General features: G+C 44.1%; 1 long non-coding RNA gene across 2 annotated transcripts in view; it reads left to right on the plus strand.

The window, feature by feature from the left end:
* The first annotated feature begins 387 nt into the window (after positions 1–387).
* LOC106897197 overlaps positions 388–20,626 on the plus strand; it is a 160,204-nt gene continuing 139,965 nt past the window's right edge. For both annotated transcript variants that reach the window (XR_001413748.1, XR_001413749.1), the window contains exon 1: positions 388–825. This is a non-coding gene — a long non-coding RNA (uncharacterized LOC106897197). The remainder of the gene's footprint in view (positions 826–20,626) is intronic.

The following is a 20,626-nucleotide window of genomic DNA, read 5'->3' on the forward strand; positions in this document are numbered from 1 at the left end:
GTGGCCTGTGAAGACTGGGTCACAGCTTGGAAGAGATCAGTTTTAGGGCTGATATTCAAGAATGCCTTGTACTGCTGATTTAAAAAAATACGCAGAATCTAGGATGTGTTTTCCTTCAGTATTTACTGTGTTTGCTCCTCTGGCTGTGATGCTCCATGAGGGAGCAGCAGTAACATTTGACAGGAGACAGGTGCAAGAGGACCGATACTGTCTGAAAAGCAAATAAAAGCAAGCAAACTAGATATTTGAGGTGGCTCCAGAGGACAGGCTGCGGAGGGTCCCCCTCTTTGGGGGGATGCTCTGGGGGTGAGCTGCTGGCAGCTGTGGCCCAGGCCACCCAGGAGATGGTGCTGTTGAATCGGGGAAGCGGCACAGCCCTGACCCAGAAGCATCTCTCAATGCGGTCCTCCCTGTTTTCCATCTGTGTTGCCTGTTATTCTTTTGGGGGGTCCTGGTTTTCTTTTGGGAGAAAGGTGGTGTCAGTGTTGAACCCGGAGCCTCCCCCGGTCAGGTATGTGATGCCGTTGCCAGACAGACCACCCTACGCCCTCGATGGAGATGACGCCAGAGCCTGAAGGCGATGTTTTTCCCTTGGACTGCGTGGCTGGCGAGATGGTAACGCCAAGGCGGGGAGCAGCTTCACAGCTCATCGCCCTCAGCCCAGCAACCGCCTGAGACCCGCCGTGCCCGTTCCAAGCGCTCACTGGCTGCCCGCTGCCTCTCTGCCAGGGGTGGGGAGCAGCGTGGGGGCTCCTCGGGGACCCACGGGCTTCCCTCCGCCATCCTCCGAGGCGGCCTGTCCCCACACACACGTGTCTGGGAAAGGTAAGAGCAAGGGTGGCGACTCGAGCAGGGCCGAGCGTGGGGCGTGATGCCATTTTGCCATGGGGTGGGGGATGCGGGGAGCAGGGGTGCCGCAGCACCCGCTGGGGTGGGTGTGCAGTTCTGGGGCACCCTTGCCCCGTGTCTCGGGGTGCCGGACACCCGCTTTCCTCCCACAGCGAGCACGACTGTCTGCAGCTGGGTCGGGGTGGGACAATTTTGAGGCGGCGGAGGGGAATTTGGGTTTCTTTCAGTCTGGGAAGTCTCAGCAGAGCAAGAGGTCAGGTGGTTGCGGTGACGCTTTTCTGTTGATTTGCTGATCTGTTAGCATCCTCTGGTTGGGTTCAAAGGCTTCAAATCTGTCTAGAAATGAACAGCAGGAGCTGGATCAGGCCAGTGGAAGCCCTGGCAGTGGTCATAGCAGCACGAAGACTGGGTATTTGCAGAATATTTAAGGGAAAAGTTGTTCAGTGGAGGCCTTTTCCCCAGGTGCAGGAGGACTTACGTCTCCGAGTGTTCCTGCCTGCGTAACCAGTGACCAGGGGTTTACACGTGACATAAATTACCGGCTCTCGTTCCCCAAGTCCTCTACCTGAGCTGTTTTCTACCTGAACGAGCATTACCGAAATGAGGTCTTTTTTTACGTTCAGGGAGGGAGGCAGACAGCAAGCCTCCTGCAGGCATTGGGGTGGCTTCCAAGGCCTCTCATGGTGCAGCCACCCTTCTGCTACAAAGTCATTTTGAGTTGTTGCACCCAGAGCCTTCTGGTCCAAACGAGCATGGCCACTGGTGGCACAGTGTTTGGTGAGGACAGAGCTGTCCATGGGGAGGATGGCCAAGCCCCATGTGTGGACCCACCCAGGGAGGCCAGTAAAGGATTTGGGGATTGTGTCTCTTGTGCTGCATTTCATTCATCTTCCTATACCATTAACAGCAATTCAGTGCTCAGCCTTGCCAGGGGTTTTGGCAGGCAGAGCAGTAACACTTCTTGTTGGCTTTTGCATGGCCAGAGGTAGACTGACTTCTTAAATTTTTTTGTTTGTTTTTCTAACAATACATTATTTAAAGCCTAGCTGACACGTTGCATGAGAAACCATTTGGCAGGGTGTGGGGATGGGGTTGAGGAACTCTGTTGTCTGGTGGTAATTAGGTGTGTCAGCAGCAGGAAACCAGAACAAAATACTGAAGAAGCTTCTAACAACTTAGGAAGTAGCATAACAGAAATAAAGTAGCCTGAAGCAAGACGGTTCAAATATCTTCGCTTTTCATGCAGACTTGAGGTGCAGTTCAGCTTGCTCTGCTGAAGAACTGCCAAGTTTAGGGCTGGGACTGGATGTTGCTCAAGCTCAGGCCTCAGGAGGGAGTGCTGTGAGCAGGAGATGGTTCAGGCCTTGGCCAAAACTTCAACTCCATCGATGTGGTCCTGTGTATCTCCACCTTGGAAAGATAAGCTCTTGCTATCTACCAAAGGTGTCTCAGAACCAGACAGGAAGTTACATGTTTTCTTTTAGGGACCATTTTTGCACTAGTACCAAGGGTGAGTCTCAGAACCAGACAGGAAGTTACATGTTTTCTTTTAGGGACCATTTTTGCACTGAAGTCTTGGATAAAATAGAGTGCTAAGGATCAGCACACTGACTCAAACCTAGGAGACCTCTCCTCTGAGACCTCAAAGCAGCAAGCTATAGTGTCAGGCTTCCTTTCCTTTCAGAAGCTTTGCAGTTCTTTCTGAGTCAGGAACCCTGCCCCAAAAAGTGGGAGAGCTTGTGCTCTCTTCCCTCCTGGTGCCTGGTGACCTGCATGGTTAATGTGAGATGGGCAATGCTGGCTTGATCTCCTTCATGTGCAGCCTTTCCACATGCAGAAGCAAGTACTATAATCACTACCGTGTTGCAGAAAAACAGCTTCCACCACGAGGTTTTACTGGGTGGATTAGATACTCCAGCTTTGCCAGTTACTGGCTTCCACCACGAGATTGTTACTGGATGGATTAGATACTCCAGCTTTGCCAGTTACTGCCTAGTTTCTGCCTTTGGCAAGTCTAAAACAGTGGGTAGGTGCCTTTTTTTTCAGGCTGGGCCAGAGCCATAGGTAGGTATGGAATTCCAGATCAAAATTTGCCCTTTCTTACGTGCCTAAATCCTGATATCCTGATTTTTTCATTCTTAATCCTAAGCAATATGGAGGAAGGAATTCAAGGTAAGATTGCATCTGAAGCTGTTGACAAGACACGTTAATGCAACATGGCTCAGTAACTTAGTAGGAAATGAAGTGCAGGAAAGTGACTGAAGTTTGAACTTCAGAATATCCAGGTTTTGGTCACATTGAGAGGGTTAGTCAAAAAAGCTCCTGAGGGGGGTGTAAAGGAAGAAAAATCCTTAAAGATGCCATGAATTCCACTTAAGAACAATAATAGAGTCTGGAGGGCATGTATGTTGCTAATAAAACTAATTCTATGCAGGCAAAGAGTAAACCACTGCAACTAAATGGCAGGGCTGGAGAGCTTTTTGAGTTAAATGGGAATCTTTTAAAATTTGAAAATATAACCTTAGCGTACCAATACATTGGTGTATTAATTTGTGTAAAGACTAGATGGAAGGGAAATTAGGAGATACAGCAGACTGCAAACAGCTAAAGGTATGAAATAAGAATGTTTCAGGTTTATCAGTCAGAAGAGTAGGAATAATTAATTGGTAGTTCACAAACTGGATCGCTGAAGATTAAAGGCAGAAATTAAAGAAGATAAAGACATTGCTGAGAATCTAAATTATTTCTTTGCATCACTCTTCAGCACAGAGAATATCAGAGCGATACCTATTGGGACTTGCTCTTTTCTGGTAATCAAGATGTGTCACAAGAAGAGCTGGAACAAATCGATAATTTAAAAAGCAGCAAATCATCAGCTCCAGATGGTACATTGAAAAGTTCTGAAGGAGCTTAGTGTGAAATAGTTGATGTGCAGCAAAAATATGCCTTCGCTAATTAAAAACAGCTATTTCATTGGAGAAGTGGAGGGTAACAATTATACCCAAAGTTAAAAACGGGATGAGATAATTTGAGGAAGTACACGCTCTCACACACTTTACCCAGACACACATTTCTGTTTTATAAACTGGTAGAAAACAATGTAAAGTAGGAAAACAAACAAACAAAAAAAGGAAGATGGTGCCATGAAAGAATCTAGAGAGCAAGCTTTCTGCAGAGAAAAATCATGCCTCATCATTATTCTGTTATAACTCCAACTGGGCCAGTCTTGTCCTGGACAAAGAAAGAAGCAACTACTCTAATTTAGGTGAACAGATCTTTGGCCTATGTAGGATCAAAGACAGAGGAGCTTGCTGCATATTTTTTGGATGTTGTGACTGTGCCAGGCTGCACGTCCAAGAAGCCCTGGCTGTCCTTGGAATCTCCATGCCACATCAGTCCCATGGCTTGTTCCTGCTCTGCGATGGTGTTATCTCACCTACATGACACTGAGCCCTGCTTTCAGCTGCTCTGGGAGGTGAGAAACCAACAAAGGGGACAAGCGATCTGTTTCCAGCCTCTGAGAGAGTTTAGCTGCAGGTTGCTTCTCTGTGTCTGTTAGCTTTACAAGTCTGAAAAGGTGAATGTAGGTGAGAAAGCTGACACACTGCTTTTAAATTTTAAATCCTACAGAGAGTGTAAAGGTCATTCTGGGCAACTGCAGGAGGGCAGAAACTAGGAGTTGAGGAGCATCAGTGGCAGCTGTGGTAGGGAGCTCTTCCTGCAGGTAGCACCGAGATAGCAGCTTTGTGGTGGACGCACCCTGGGAAAGAAAACTATTAACAAAAATGTTAAGACCCTCCAATTTGTTAGGTAAAGCCTAAAGGGACTGGCTGGCTGAATCCTCTTTACCACTGTCAGCTACACCTCCCACTACACCATGTTGCTCAAAGCCCTATCCAGCCTGGTCTTGAACACTTGTAGGGATGAGGCAGCCACAACTTCCCTGGGAAACCTGTTCCAGTTGAGAGTGTTTCACCCTCAGAGTGAATTTTTTTTTCTGATATCCAGTCTAAATGTGCCTTTTTCCAGTTTGAAGCCATTACCCTTGTCCTATCACTACATGCCCTTGTAAAATGTCCCCCTCCAGCTTTCTTGTACACCTCCTTCAGATATTAAGGCCACTATAAGGTCTCCCTGGAGCCTTTTCTTCTCCAGGCTGAACAATCCCAGCTCCCTCAGCCTGTCTTCCTAGGAGAGCTGCTCCAGCCCTCTGATCATCTTTGTGGCCCTCCTCTGGGCCTGCTCCAACAGGTCCATGTCCTTCTTACATTGGGGCACAGAGCTAGCTGCAGTACTCCAGGTGGGGTCTCACGAGAGTGCACAGAGCTAGATGCAGTACTCCAGGTGGGGTCTCACGAGAGTGGAGTAGAGGGCCAGAATCACCTCCCTTGACCTGCTGGCCACGCTTCTTTTGATGCAGCCCAGGATGCAGTTGGCTTTATGGGCTGTAAGCACACATTGTCAGCTCATGTTGAGCTTCTCATCCATCAACACCCCACTTCCCATACCCAAAACTACTTTGGGCTGTATAACACAATAAGATGTTGGTGATGGTTGCCTAGAGCAATTCTCAAAACCACTTTATTCATCGTTAAGATAAAGAAAATTTTCCTCCTCAGTAGCAAGATTATGGAGTGGGAAATACAGATTATAGGCACAGTCTTCAGGGAAAAACTGTGTTAATTGTCAGTAACATCTTGTAAACTCTAAGATGTCCAAGTCGTGAATGTTTGGCTAGGCTCCAGCTAGCAGAAAAATATAGACATGTTTTCTGATCATCCTACCAGAATAAGGCAAATTGTAACTATGCAGTTTGTGACTTTTTTTTTTTCTTCATGGCTTAAGGTAAAGTCTTTGAGTTGGTGGACAAGCTGTTTTTCATTTTTCACTTCCCAAAAAGCTGGAGTGGGAGAGCCAAACTTCAGATCTTGTGTACAAGAGAAATTGCTATATAGTTTTCTACTTGGAGAAATGAAAGTTGAAAGAAAATTAGAGCAATTTTTTTCTCAGAAGAGGTGTATTATTTTGCCTGGTCAGTGATTGCAAGTTCTGTTTTCTTGAACTGCTGAGTTCAGCTGAAACTTTAGGTGCTTGGTTGCTTTGAAAATCATGCCCGAGGTTTCCAAATCCAGCAAAGGGCTATGACGGTTTGTGTAGTAATCCTGGCACTGAAGATGAAATAGAATTTTGCTGCTTAAAGTCTTTTCCGCTTTGAGGAAATTCCACTAGGAAGTACAGTCTCCAGGTTCAGCACAAAATGATGTAGCCACAAATAGGACACCGCATCTGGGCCCCACCTAGATTATTATTTGACACTTCATTTTTCTTCTGGAGAGCATAAAGAGTTCATGATGGAACTCTACAACATCTCCTCTAAAGAGTACTGAGAGCTAGTACCATGAGAAGATGACAGGAACCTATCAGTTTGAATTTTGTTAAATTGGCAAATCCTTGTTTCACTGTGTCAGTAGTTGGGTTAATATTTCATTCTGTTCATTGTCCTGCTTTGATTGGAATCTTAAATGCTTAAGCCAATTTGATCACTCTAATTTTATTCTTCTGCTTCTAGCTGACTACGCTATGTTGCCATCTTGCTTTTTTTCAGTCTGGATGTCTCTGTTTAGATCTTCTGAAAATAAGTTTACCCTATTCTGGCATGCAGAAGAGTCCCAGTGAGTCCTGGAGACTGGTTTCTGGGGACCTACTTGACTTTGAGATCACATTCTGGAGGATGGAGGTATAGAACTATAATTTGTTTCTCAGAGTTGATTTTCTCCTCCTATTAGTTGACCGCAGATGAGTGATTCACTCACTTAACTTTAGATTGGCTCATGAGATTGAAGAGCCCTTCCTTGCACTCATATTTTAAATGTCTCCTACCATTCCTTTATAAACAGGCAGTTGAATGATAATAAGTTTGAACCCAAAGTGCCGATTTTCTTTACTACATTGAAGTGCAGCTGCAAACATCCAAAGTTCAGTGTAGCTGTTAGGAAAGTGATTTTCTGTTTTTCAAAACAAGCTGCTGCTTTTGTTGGTATGCGCCACTGGAGCTCAAAAAATGTGTATTACTTTTATTACTATGATAATACAAGCCTGTACGCTTTCTGATGAAATTCAGAGAGGCACTTGCATTCTCTTCTGCTTGTAATTAGTAAATAGTTCAGGAGGAGACCCTGACCTCCTACTGCAGTTTTTACAGAGGCTGTGGTCATGATGCCAGAGCTGGAATCCTGAGACTCTTTAGGCTTTGTTACTGACTCTGCTAGAGATGTTTCCTCCCTGGTTTAGGTTCTGTTTCCTGTTACATCAATGACTTAACCTAATTTTTTTAATCAATGAACTAGCACTGATTTGCCCACTGAGTAGGGTTTGTCCTTGAGCCTGTTTTTGCAGCACCAGTGACAAGTGACCAGTGACACCAGGTTGATTTGTGCTGTCTCTGTCTCCTCCTTGGGAAAATGGGCTGTATGTGGTGGGGTACACAGCCCAAAAAGCACTTTGCTGTGGTGCTGCTCTGTAAAGCTTGGGTAGGTCTTAACATGAGTTAGGCAAACATCAGCATCTGCATGGATGTGTCTACATGTGAAATGGCTGTCTATGCTCCAATCATAGTTGATGATGGTCAGTCAGTACTGCCAGAAGGGTCTGGAGAAGTGTGCAAGCACCAGGAGCTCAGTTCAATTGCTTAAACACAAGTGTCTGGTGCCATTTGAGATGTCCTGGAGTAAGTGGGACATCTATAGAGAGCTGAAGTCACAGGACTTTCGCTGTTCTGGAATGGTAGCTGCAGGGCACACCAGACACCTCCAGCTGTCAGTTCAGCCCCCCAAACACAGCCGTCTGCTTGAGGGCAGGCTGAATTGCTCTTAGGGGTCTGCTTACTGTATTGACAAAATCTCCCAACGATTCCAAACTGGAGACATCGCTCACATGTAGACACCTGGATGGAGGCATCTTCACCTCCAACTGAATCCAGTCTCTTATGGCTAAAAATACAGGTCTGGCTTCTGGAAACCTTTAGAGTTAAGTATCTAGGTAACAGCTCCAGAGGGCAATATATTCAGCCTATTTTTAATATCTAATATAGGAAGAAATGAATTGCCCTCTGCCTTTCATCACACTGACTACAGAGAGACACTAGGCATATTAGCTGTCTAACTTTCAGGTTAAGAAAGTAAAAAGTAGCCCACCTTTAGTTCAGATGTAATCCTTTTAACTCCACTGACCCAGAAACAACTTTCTTCAGTTACCTGCAGGAAAGGCCCTACTGGAGACTTGGTAATGATATTCTGAATCTCAGGAGCATCTTGAGTATTTCTGAACTTTCCAAAATGAAATTGATTTAGAGATAGTTGGAATTGAGCTAAGCATAAGGTAAAAGCTTACTGTTTTCCCTTCTCCAGAGAAAGATTTACAACTTAGCAGCCCAAAATATCTGTGGAAATGAGAACGCTTTCTTGCTCTGTTTCCCTGGACAATTTCCATCTTCACCACCTGGATGATGGTTTCTTATCTTCTCCCCCTATTTCCATCCTTTTTGAAAGATGGAAAGACCACAGTTTTACTTTCTCTGGGAGAAATACAAACCTTGATGGCTGCTGTGGGATTGATGGGGCAAGTTGAGTGTGGGAGTAATGACATTTTTAAATTAAGGTTGGCTGACCCAGGTGCTCTTTATAGACATATCTCATTTAGAAGCTTAAGTGAATTATATGGTCAAAGTTTTAAAAGGAGGTGGGAGGGGAAAAACTGGGACAACTGAAAGTGCAGCAACAATGACTGTCTGAAAAGTGCTATAGGGACTCTATAAATCTACAATTCATTGATCACCCTGGGGACATGGGCAAGTAAAATTCATTGTAGAAAAATAAAAGGTAAATCTTCTATGAGCGTAGACTGAGTTAACTCCAGTGGGTTTAATTTTACTTCCACCAATGAGAATCCAGCTCTCACCAGTGTGGGCTGATGGCTCTGGTGAAAAGGTGATATTGTTTAATGATAGATCAAGTTGACACTATTATTTTGCCTCCATAATTGTCCAGAATGTAACATCCTGCAGCTGCTTTGATTGGTTTAGCTTTTTATTTGTATATGGATGGTGAGAATGACTGGACAGAGCTCACTCAGTCTGGATTTACATATACTTAGAAAAATGCACATTTATTTATCAGGTAAAGTGTATAAAGTTATTGGGATGAGCTAGCAGTTTCCTTATGGTCACTACTCTGTGCTTAGATCCGCAGAGAGGGGCATGTGTATTTGTATGAACTTCTAAGGAGGCCAAGTAACAACATGACGCTGACAATTTGCTGTCTGTATTCCCGTGGTGCCTCGTTTATAAAGATCCTAAATGATCTTACAAGGTGTAATGAAAAAAGGGTCACAACAAATATGATGCCAGGAACAGTGCCAGGCTGCTGGAGTCCAGCGCTGGCAGGGGATTTGCTTGCACAAGAGCTCTCTGGCAAAAGCAAGAGTGGAGTTGAGATTCCTGGCTCTCGGCTCTACACCACAAAGACAGGGCTCTCTGTAGCAGTCACCTTGGCAGTCCAGGTTTCCCTCTACACGTGCTGCCTGTTGCAGTCAGGAGTGCTGTCTACTCAAGCTATTATCAAGGTTTGCTCTGGGCAAATAAACTGCAATGCCATCGCTACTCGGTGGTCTGGTTGATTGGGTGTGATTGCAGCATGAGCCCATAAGTGAACTCCTCTCGTCTGGGACCACCAAGCTGCTGAGCTCGTGTCCAGTTGAGGAGCGCTCTCCTGTCAGATGCCACGTGCTGTTGGGAGGTACCCTGGCACCCAGTAGTCAGCCACATGTGGGGATGGGCCCAGCAGTGTTCCCTGGCTCTAACTTACTGTCATGACCTGGAACTTGGAACCGAGCAGAGGTTATTGTGCTGGATGAATAGCTCCCAGTGTCCCCTGGGGAATCATAGAACGGTTAGAGTTGGAAGGGACCTCAAAGATCATCTAGTTCCAACCCCCCTGCCATGGGCAGGGACACCTCCCAATAGAGCAGGTTGCTCAAGGCCACATCCAGCCTGGCCTTGAACACTTCCAGGGATGGGGCATCCACAACTTCCCTGGGCAACCTGTTCCAGTGTCTCACCACCCTCATAGTAAAAAATTTCTTCCTGAGATCTAATCTGAATCTTTTTTCTTCCAATTTAAAACCATTTCCCCTTGTCCTATCATTACCCTTCCTGGCAAAGAGTCCCTCCCCAGCTCTTCTATAGGCACCCTTCAGGTATTGAAAGGCTGCTATAAGGTCTCTCTGGAGCCTTCTCTTCTCCAGGCTGAACAATCCCAGCTCCCTCAGCCTGTCCTCATAGGAGAGGTGCTCCATCCCTCTGATCATCTTCGTGGCACCTAAGAGGATGTCCCGTCCTAGGTACATGTGCAGAGGGAAGGTGACAGGGATACTTTTAGCATCCTGAAGTGGGAGATATCATAACTAGGTTGTGCAGCGTAGTCAAAAATGCGATACTTTGAACCCAATACTTTCCCTTCTCCCCCTCCACTTCTGTGCATCCCTCTGTACGTCTTTGTTTCTTTGAACCAGCACCAAAATCTCTTGCTTGCAAATTTCTATAGGTGGAATTGGATTAAAATAGACCAGAAATAAAGCACCTCTGCCTTCACATCCACTTTTACCACTTCTTGTAATTCTCTGAGTTGATTTTGCCAACTCTTCACTCCTCCAGATGCTGTCATGGCTTTCCTACATCCCTAAGCAAAGCTTAGGGAACCTCATCAATCAGTCCTTCTGCCTCAGGGCAGCAGGTGCCTTCACAGGAGTTATTTGCTGGGAGGAAAGACTTCACTCAGGTTATACTGGGGGGAAGAAAAGTTGATGTTGGCAGTGGAACCAGAGGAAAATCATTGTCACCCCCCCATTGGGGGTGGCTAACTCTGTCACTAGAAAACATCATCCCTCTTTTGGAATAATATATCTGACAAGTGAACCCACCTTTACTATTAGTTTGGATCATGACAGGAAAATAAACTCTCCTATACAGGAGACACTGCTTGTCCTTCACTTACGTAAGTCAGAGCTATGGCTTCTGGGCTTTCACTGAGTGCCTCCTTTTCTCTGTACTTTTCAACCTCATTTGATATAGTTTTGTCTTGTGGGTTTTTCTGTTGGTTTTTTTTGTTGGTTTTTTTTTTTTTTGGTAAGGGTTTGAGAAAAAAAATGTATTAATTACACAAATGCTTGGTGGAGAGGAAGGCTCATGTCAAAAGGTTTAAGCTTTGGGTTTGGATGAGTGCCTGAAATTCAGCTCTGAAACGGTGGCAGTCTTTGAATTTATAAATACTAATATCCACCTGAGATTCTGGTTGAAAGCAAGAGCAAGACTTTTATTCTGTTCAGGTTCCTTACTCTCTGCTCATCACCATAGCAAATAAGCACTCTTCAGGCAAGCAACAAGTGGCATGACTAACAACCATGTCCTGCTTATTCTTGCTTCCCAGCAGTTCTGGTGAGACCGGCCAAGGTCTGGCTGTTCAGGCCAAGGACTTAAAAAGGCATTTGATATTTTTAAAGATGCTTGCAAAATTGAATACAAATTCTCTTTGTTTGGGAATTTGTCTGCTCTCAGCTGGCCCAGGTTAATCAAACACAGGATGCATGTTCAGCATCCTTTCCATTCCCCAAAGTCAGAGTGAGCAAGAGTCTGTAACATAGTGTTTAGCCAAAGAAGCTGGTGCCCAGGAATGGAGTGATCAAATCAGATAAATGAGAGTCTGAAAACAGCTGAAGGCATGACAATAGGACAGGAACAACACTTTAGTTATCATAAAATCATGGGAAATGGCTCATGCATTTAAAAATTAGGAATTTATGTTCTCTTGCTATCTGAGCTGAAAAGAATTAATAAGATTTAGAACATTGAACAGATAAGGGAAATGCTGGATTTGGGATGCGATAAAGCTGGGACACTCAGGGGAGACTTTTTCTAATTGGTAGAACCCTGGGTAGAAGTGGTGCTATGTGCTGTGTAGGCAAGTACATCTTTTCAGTCTCCAGTTCCCTGAATGCAGGTTTTCGAGTGGATTTGCCAATTCCTGTTCCAACACAAAGTCCCTACTGTAATTTCTTGGCAACGGGCTGTCTGGGTGGATTTGGGAATTTTCAGCTTATGGTAAGGCTGGAAATGTTACCAGGCATTTTGTGCTAGTTGGAGATTCCTGTTTCCAGTGTCAATAAAGACACTACAGACAAAATGTTACCTTTCTGACTCCCGTACACACTTGGTCTGAGCACAGTGCTGAGGGTATCCAGCAGTACTTTAGTCTGAAGGAACTCTTCTGTCACCTGAAAAAGGTGAGCAGAATTAGTAGCTTATTTTCTTAACCACCCATGATTGAATACTGTTAGTATTTAATACTTGTATTGAATCTCAGATAATTGCTAAAGTGCTGAACTGCTGTCTCAACTTATCCACATGCAATTAATAATATTGATCACCCTGCATTGACCTTGAGAGTTAATAACTGGGTTTCCCATAGTTTCCCTTGATGAACGGTGCTTTCTACGTGCCAACTTACAATTTTGTCAAGCTGTCAGACCACAGGGTCTGATCCTGCAGACACAGAAATGGAAGGAGCACTTGCTGCAATGGCTGTTTCTTTGGGATCAATAGGACTATTTACATCTAGGCTGGCAAAAGTTTGTTTTTTGTTTTTTTTTTTTTACAGGATTTGGCTGGGTGTAAGTCTACACAAATGTTGGTATATGAGTCGAATTACTTGAAAGCTGGGACTTGTTTTCTCCATCTAATCATAAAGTGGTTCTTTTTTTCCCAAAGTCTTTCCTGAAGTAAGCAGCTTGGTTAAGAGAGAAAATAGAGAGATAATTGAAACAATTTATTTGTCTCATGTTATTTGGAGGGACCTTTAGGGTTGTTTTTTTTTTTGCTCTAGGCAGTCTGAATAACATCTTTTTCCTAATTGGCCTTGAACAAACTGAAGACTTCGGTTACGGTTGCCTCTTACTTAGAGGCTGCCCTGCTTACTTAATCCTCATTTTATTAGTATTTTATAATGAATTACCAGTACTGTTCTTGTTTTGTATGGCATTTACCTCCTAAGCTCCTATTGCACTATGTGCCTGTACGCTCATGCGCATCCCTCTACTAAAAAATGTTGAGATCCCTACCAGATTGGAACTACCGCAGGGGCTGGAAATGGAGGGTTTAGCAAAGAGGGTTCTGTCAAAGTCTCTGAAACATGTTCATTCTCTGCCGCAGAGAAAACCAAGCAAATCTGCAATGTCTGGAGCAGCACTACCAGCCAGAGCTTGGCATCACTGATAAAAGCTTTGCAGAGCTGTATTATCCAAGAGACACATAGCGAGGGAGTTCTGGGGAAGAAATACGCCTCCACATCAGTTTTCTCACATCAGCACTAACACCCATTGGCGGAGCAGTATGTGGGAATGATGTGCTGATAGTCTCAGGGCTCCTTCTGTAGAGCAAATGGAGCATGTTGTCCCATAACAGCATCCATCCAGCACTCCTTTAGTGCTGATCTGTCTCCCCTACAGACACATATAACCGCCCCCCTACCTTTGGACAACTGGCGTCATCGGAAGACACCATATCTTTGTAAAAAGCATCTTGACAAATTATTCAAACACTGCCTCTTCCCTGCCTTTGTACGCATTTATTCCCTCCCTGTTGCATCCTCAGCTAAAACAGATTATTATGAAATCCATTTAAAAAGCACAGCAGTTTTCTGCTGAAAGATATCTAGAGGGCAGCAAATCCAGAGGGAAATCTCATCCTTCAGTGCAAACGAAACCACCTCTTTCTTCTATTTCATTTCTGAAAAATCAAGCATGGAGTTACATAAAGCCTTTTTTTTCCCTCTACGCAAAGCAGCAATAATAATAAGATATCTCTATAAGGCTGAGATATAATCATACCTGGGAGCAAATTTTTAATTTGATTAAAGCTTACTGTAGTGGGCAAAGACTCTGAAGTTCAGGTGTGAGTTAAGAAGAAACTGTTCGGCCATCTATAATCCTATCTGAAAGCAAATATATTTTTAGAGTACTGCTGTGCGACATGGAATGCTCCTGAGTTATTTGTGCATAACCGTGGTTGATGTGGAGGATATATTTAATTCAATATTAACACTGTGCTACTGATTGCAATTCTGTCATCCTTCATTTTTGGTTCAAACTGTAGTTGGCCAAATGGTAGCTGGGATGCAATGAAATGTTAGTAATGGAAATGAAGGCTTCTGTGCCGTATTATTTTATTGTATACTGCATTCTTCAGCACGTTTTGAAGCCCTTTGAGAAGCGTTTCTACAATTACACCTACTGACTTTCACCACCAGCAGTTAGTGCATATGGTAAAGGGATATTGGAAACCTCTATCTCACTTCTGTTTGGTACTTAAAGTTTGGCCATCATGAGGTTGTCAGAATGCTTAAAAAATACAAATTATAGTTTAAAAGTGCCATGCAGATTGAATTCTTACTCCAATTTTGGAGACTTTCACTTGGATTGTGTGTAGAAAACCAGCCTTTGCATGTTGAGAGGTGCAAGTAGAGACAAATTAGGGCAACTTTGTGTATACGCTGGCAGTAACCAGAGGGAAAACCAGACGAGCTCCTCTGAGCGCCCCTGGGAATACTGGTACCTAAAGGAGGGAGCCATACAGAGTGCCTTGAGACACATCCCCCAGAACAACTGCAATACAGATGTGCTGTTTGAATTTGAGCTGTGTTCAGTCCAGGCTGAAGCACAGAGGTTAAGGATCCCAGGGGAGCATCCCTGGGTGCTGAAGCCCTGCTTCTGCTTCAACCTGCTGGGAGGGATTTCTCCCATTCCTCGCTTTCTGAAGCTGCAAAATGGGGATAATGGACTGATCTCTGTTGGTCTGATGTTTGCTTTTACATCTACTGATGAAAAATGTGATATGAGAGCTGTGGGTGATTTGTTATTATCAAGGAGCAACATATTTGCATTAAAATAGGATAGGATGTATACAGGAGAGCAGAGGATTGGGACTGCATGATAAGTTTTTTGCTGGAGAGCATGCTTGAAATGAGAAGGATTTATGTGGTACCCTGTCAGTGTGTATGGCAAAGGCTATAGAAGAGCACAGGCAACTTCCTGCTCATTGCATTTCTTTTGATGTACAAACTCCTTTTCTTGTCTTATGCTTGTGGTGGCTTTGCACAGCTGTTGTTACAATACATTAAAATATCTGGGAGTTTTTGTCAATAGAATGTCAGTTACCGAAAGGACAAAAAGCAGGAAGTTCCTTAAGTGCCTGCTCTCTCTGAACATCCACCTGTTTCTTCTGCAGACAGGGAAGATTATCTTTCTTCCACCAGCTTTACTGCAGTTTTCCTTTTGCCTGGAGTAACTGTTTATAACGTGATGACCCAGTGGTTTTCCAAAGCAGCTGCCAGTTGTGAGGTGCTGGCTCAGAATGGCATTCTGCTGAAACCCACTGGCATGCTACTTTTTAATGGCCATATATATTTAATGGCTGTTGTGTTTCCTTTTCTTTTTTCTTTTTTTTTTTTTTCTAAAGTTGTTTAACTTACTTCACACATTGGAGACTAGCAGGCATCAGCCATTCTACCCTGCAGAAGCAAGGCCAATCTGGCCAGTTGTGGGCTGGATGTACCCTCTGACTCTTACAGAAAGAGGCTTTGTGGCTGGAATGTCAGCTCAGGACCTGATCAGGGAGGTGAGATGCTACTCGGGCAGAGTGGAGATGGGGGCAGAGCACGCAGGGGTCTGTCGAGGCAGCTATGTGGGCTGTCTGGGCAAGGGAAAGCATCTGGCAAGGAGGGGAACCCCCGCTCCTGGAGCTGCCAGGGTCAGTGGTTGCTGCAGGCAGGGGATAGTTGATGTCTGCATGGGGTGGGAAATGGATGTAAAATGGGGAAAGGGTGCCCAGGTGAGGGGATATCACACAGGACATGTGACTTGTGCCAACAGTGCTCTGTAGCATCACCCTCAATTGTACTGTCCTTTCCCCTGACTGCGTGGAATGGGCCCATGTCATGGTGAGATCTGACTGCAGTTGGGGGTACCGTGTGTCCTCTGTCCTGCGAGCAGCAGGAATATCCAAGCTGCGATAGGTTAAACTCTTTTGGACTCCTGTGCCTGCTCAGAAAACTCTCACTGCCCTGGGCTTCATAGGTTAAATATAAACACCATTTACATCTGCTTAAAATCTGAATTGAACTTGAAATTTATGTTCAGTCCAGCGGTGAATGTAGCTGGTGTTAAATTGCTCCATTAACTATAAAGCAAGGTTTAATCTGCTGTGTCTTACTTTCATGAAGTGCTTCTAAGCACTGGTAATGTTCCCTTTATTGCGTTCCTTTAACTTTACAGGGAACTGAAAGCTTTGTCCTAAAAAAAAAAAAAAGAGGAACAGCTGAGGCTTAAAATACCCATGAAAGCAATGCAAAGGTTCAAAAAAGAGGGAAGGAAGGCTCAACATTACCAGGAAGAATTAAGAGGAACAACATTTGAGCAACTTGCTGTTTTGCCTTTTCCTTTCTAAATATCCAACATGGTCAAAGAGCCCTACTAAATAGATTACCTCAAGTACTGGTGGAAAAAAGCACAAGTGCAATCCAGAAAGGCAATTACTTTTTCCATTCAGATAGAATTTTTCAGCTTGCAACATGGAGTTAATTGCCTCTTTTTTTTTTTTTTTCCCTTTTTTTCCTGTAATGGTTCTTTGCATAGGTTTAGTCATCCTTGAGGGCAGCTGCTCCGTCTATACAGCAATTGCCAGATGATTACCCCTTTAATGTTTTCACTGAGTACTTTGCTGGTTAACCTCCTTAACTGGAGAGCTGCTTATTGATATTTATGTCTTGTCAGCATAGAGGTTCATTAAGCATTGGTAAATGACATGTTTTCATATCTGCTGACACTAGAAATGCAATATGATCAATTGCAAATTGACTTTAGTGCATTTAACACACATCAGTGGATCATTTGTACAAGCAGAGCTGGAATTTTTATAGCTGTTTATGTCTCTCTAATATCCAAGTATAAATTCTCCCAAGTCGAGCAATTCTTAGTGAAACTAAATGCACAACTCAGTCCAACAAGCGATCACGTACCCCGGGCCAGTTCTCAGCACAGGCAATTTTTGGATGGCAGGATGCTGAAGGTGGTGAAATGTCCCTGCTGGCCTCACCTCTGCCAGGAGGCAGAGACTGGCTGGGGCGTCTCTTGCAGGTGTTTTCTCCCCTGCCTCGGGCTGCACCAGGGGCAGCTCTCCAGGGCTCTCCCTCGCTTCCTGGCTTTGCTGGTCTTTCTCCATCAGGAGGGTGACACTGAGTCTTACCTACAGCCCAGACAGCTCTGGAGGTACCTTTGTGTATGTGTGAGTCCCGCAAGCTGAGCTGACAGCCACCTGCATGGCCAGGTCCTTCTGGGGAGTCAAAAACTTCCAGTCTCTCAGACGTGCATGATCTTTCACTGCTGCTCTGCTGCTCGCTCCTCTGGTAAAGAAGCTGAGCTCACACTAAGTTTGTCCCAAAGTGCTGCTTTCTGATATTTTCTTACTGCAGCAGCCATTCCTGAGGAAGCTGCAGCTGCTTTTAGTGGTTCAACCCCGTTGTTAAACTGACAGTCAGCCTTGAGGAATGGGGTGCTGGGGTCAGAGGGCTCTGAAACCTGTCCTGCTGCATGGTGTGATAGAGCATCACCGCGATAGCACTGTCAGGCACTGGGGATCTCCTGCTGTGGAGATCTTGGGGAACCAATCACCTGTATCAGTGCTCAAATTTCTTCTCCAGGATGAGCTCTGACCCCATGCCAAAGGCAGCAAACCAGTGACCGTGTCCCGTCAGAGTGACTCACAAAGCTGTGCGTGTGTGTAGGAGTTTCACTGGGTGTCCCTCACTGGAGTATGGGTTCCCTGCCCTGTGTCCTCCTGGCCAAAATTTCTAGGAGCTATTGCCACTTCTGTATCTCTGAGGCTGCCCTCTCCCTTTAACCAATGTGCTTAGGCTGGAGTAGGTCACCTTCACAGACACTTCTGAATCTCTGCACTCCTTTCTTCAGAAATATGTCTCAGTGGCAGGGGTAAAATTCTCAACTCTACAGAACCAGGCAGATTATATGACACAGAATTGCTACCAGAGCTAGAAAAAGAATATCTTTATCTTAAAAAACAAAACCAAAACCAACAACAAACAAACAAAAAACAGAAGGGAAAGAAAAAGATATCTTTTTAAGAAAAGGTCTTAATTAAAAAATATCATCAGGATTCGATGATTTAATTTTTTTTGTTGGTCTTTTTTTTGTTTTTGCTGGGTTTTTTTTTTTGTTGTTGTTTTTGAGTAACAAAACACTGTAAAATTAAAGCCACAAATGCAGGAGGCAGCCCTGGGAACATCCAGTGCTGATTTACTATGCCAGGACATATCTCCTCTAGAGTTAGATTATTATTATTCTTTACTGGTCTGTCACACATTGTTGCATGTCTGAGATTCCTCACCAGTAACTGAGAAAAAGTGGAGAGGATTTATTCACATTAAGTCCATTATGTTATGTACTGAAGAAAAAAAGCTAATGTCTTGTGCTGAGTCTCTTTGGGAAGAAAGTAAGATCTTTACATTGTTTTAATAGGGACAGCTTTGGTACCTTAAAACCTATACATAAATTGAAACATCTTGACATTCATCTGAAATACCCTGGCTCTTAGATTATGCTTTTTTTCAGGTGGAATATTGGCGATATGCTCTTGCCTTTATGTGCTTTTGTTTTGTTTTATGAAAATGAAATCAAACTTCAGCTTGTCCCTTATGTATATGAAAAACATGAGCTTCCAGTTTAATCTGTTTGTTTAGTGACCTTCTCAAAGAAAACTTTCAGGGCTGTAGCCTTCCTGGTTGTAGTTATTCTCACTGAATATCCAGAATCACATTTGCTCCAGCGCAGCTGAAGTACTGGTTGTGTCTGTTTGCTCTCTGTGGATAAAGCCACGTGAAACAACATTGTTTCAGCACCATGGATAACAGAACACTAAATTAATATTATGGCTCCCTAACAAAAGGGCTTTGATGTAAGATTCCAATATCCTTATTTTGTTACAGAGCCATAATAGTAGTTTAGCCTTCTGTTATTCACAGTGCTGAGCCGATATTGATGGACTTATTAGTAGTACAGCCCTGGAGTTCATGCTAAGGTAGAGTCAGACAGATGAAGGCGGATTTCAATCCAAGTTTAAGGCTATAAGGTGGAGCAGATGGTAGAGCCAGTGATTCCAATGTTGGTTATCAACACGCTGATTATCCCCGCACCTTTTTCTCAACTTCATTGTTTTTTAGCACAGTGCAAGTCCAGATCCTGCCCTGGGGAAAGCTGCAGTGCGTTGGGAGCACAGGCTGAAAACTGTGTGTCTGAATAAGGTCTATTTTAAAAAAGAGGGGGAAAAAAAGGTACCATTTGGGCAAAAAAATTGAAATTTCTCTTGAAGGAAAACAATAATAGACTTGAAGAAAAAGGTGAAGGAAAAGGGGTTGTCTAGGGATGTTTGTATGTCTAAGTGAAAAGTGTGGTGATTCCACTTAATTCTTTACAATTTAACCAAGCTCTGCTTGTGGACACAAGTATGAGCAACATTTGAAAGGACAGAAGCAAGGAAGAACAACTGTCCTGTGTGTTTTTAGAGCACACGTACATTCCTTCCAGCATTCACCAGGAGGGATAGGATGTAAATAGTGATAGATGTATGCACTGAGCCAGTAATAACCAATTTGAGATCATGGGGAGTTCTTACCATTTCTTTTCCTTTCTTAAAAAAGCAATGAAAAAGCAATTTTGTTTCAAGAACAAAACAGCCTGAAAGATCAGAAAAATGGCTAAGTAGAAAATTTATAAATAACTCTAACTTTGGATGATGAAGATAACAACAAAACACAAGAGAACGAGATCCTAGAGCTCTTTAAACTGATCTCGCAAAATCTGCTGGCCCTGGGTTTTCTCAAAGGCACTGCAGACCCCATTTCTGCTTTCTCTGACTGTACAAATAGCAGAGCCACTGCCGGGCTGTAGGACAAGGAGATGCTTTTCCTCCAGGCTGCCTCCAGAGGCCAAGCAGAGCTGTGGCTCTTTGTGAAAACCATCATGGTCCAGCTAAGGAGTAGGGGCAGAGATTTGTCCCTCCCTGGCTCGGTGTGCATGTTGGCAGGCTGCTGCCCATCCTGGAGCTGTCACCAGGCTGGGGACAGTGGCTAGCCCAGCCAGGAGTGCATGGGGACACAGAGAAAGAGCTAGAGGAGGTCATGGAGCAGGAGCTGCAGAAGACTGTAGTCCCACCTCGCATGGCTCTTTGGGTTTTGACAAACAAGAATTCGAGTTTCAAAGTTACCCATAGCTACAAGGATGAGGGAGAAAATTGACCAGAAATACCAAAAGGACCAGTATTTCATTAAGGAGGATAGATTTATTGACTGTCTAGACTGATGTTAGTTTTGTATTCACACTTTAAAAGTTTTAATTAAGTTTAAAGTTTACACTCATACTGTCTAGCCATTCCCTGGTTAGTTTTATGAAAACATTAACCTTGACATTTTGACAACTTTTTTCTTTTCATTTAGTGTCTCATTTAAAGTTGTTTTCATTGTCTGCAGTTTAGCGATTCCCCTGGTCCGCTTACACAACCCAAGCCCTTTGAAGAGCGACAGCTCGGCATGCCTGGTGGCAGCTCCCAGCGTGGCATTTAATTCTCAGCTCAAGCCAAGCACGGAGCTCTGCCTCGGTGGTA

Source organism: Calidris pugnax, unplaced genomic scaffold, assembly GCF_001431845.1.
Source record: "Calidris pugnax isolate Ruff unplaced genomic scaffold, ASM143184v1 scaffold211, whole genome shotgun sequence".
In the NCBI taxonomy this organism is placed as follows: Eukaryota; Metazoa; Chordata; class Aves; order Charadriiformes; family Scolopacidae; genus Calidris; species Calidris pugnax.